We start from the raw sequence: 1,299 nt of genomic DNA on the forward strand, positions 1-1,299 counted from the left end.
ACAGCAACTCAAAGGAAGGTATCTCCTGTCTGGCATTGTTTCTTGTTATGTATCCTTTAGCTATACACATGAACTCTTAAAGAATTATACCGACCACTTTAATCTTTGGTTATAATTTCCTTTTGGATGTTTAAGACCATACAGTTGGCCCAGATACATCGATTTATTTTTACTCTTAAGGTTGTTTGCAGATCTGTTCCTCAGGGGTCACATGGGCTTGGGAGGAACCCCTGGCTCCTTTCTTTTACCAGTTTCATCTGCATGAAGATAAGTCAAAGGTCCTGCTCAACTATGGCTGGCTTCACTTGGAAGCGTGGAGGAAATGTTTCCTCTGTGTTAACCCTCCTTTTTGTAGACTGGGCACTGGTTCAAGCTGGTGGGCTCTCCACAGCCTCCCTGAACAAGAGGACAGGTGACCCACCACAGTTACAGGACATTTTGAGAGATACTCCATAGTCCCATGGAACTTAGTCGACCTTAGAATGCAAGGAACAAAAACTGTCCTTTAAGTCCCTCTGACAAGATTAGTATAGGCCTCAAAGTATGGCTGTTAAACATCCAAGAAGGTTAGTTCCACCAGTCTGGTACTTTTAATTACCATGCACTGCATAGATAAAACTTGGGCAAAAACCAAACATTCTCTGATAAACTTTGACTAGAGATATATTATGTTCCTTATTTGTATATATAAGTTGTCAGTAGGTTATTGGACAAATATGGTTCCCTCTGGTTTTTTTTTTTTAACTAGCTAGGCATTATTTATCTTTCTCATTGTCCAACATTTCCACCATGGTTTCCCCATTTCTCCCTTAAGGATACCCTTCTCCTATGGTCCCTCCTCTCTTGAGCTCCTTCTTTCCCTTTATCCCCAAGTTTCCTTGTATAACCCTCTTTCCCCCCCTTAAAATAACCCCATTTTTATCCATATCTCCCTTATTAACACCTGTTTCCTACTGTTCTCTCTCAGGTTATTTCTTTTCCTTTACCTCATTGGTTCTTTTTCATTATCCTGGTTCCTATGGTTATGTCTGGATACATACTCACTTATTAGGATTTGGTGTTAGGATCCATATATGAGGGAGAACATATGTCGATTTATCTTCTGAGTCTGTGTCACTTCACTTAGTATAACAATTTCTAGTTCCATCCATTTACCTGCAAATTTCATGATTTCATCTTTCTTTACTGCTGAGTAAAACTCCATCATATAAATGAACCACATTTTCATTATTCACTTGTTAAGGACACTTAGGTTGTTTCCATCTCTTAGCTATTGTGAAAACAGCAGTAACAAACATG

This window comes from Nannospalax galili, unplaced genomic scaffold (assembly GCF_000622305.1).
Source record: "Nannospalax galili isolate Female #2095 unplaced genomic scaffold, S.galili_v1.0 scaffold199, whole genome shotgun sequence".
Taxonomy (NCBI): Eukaryota; Metazoa; Chordata; class Mammalia; order Rodentia; family Spalacidae; genus Nannospalax; species Nannospalax galili.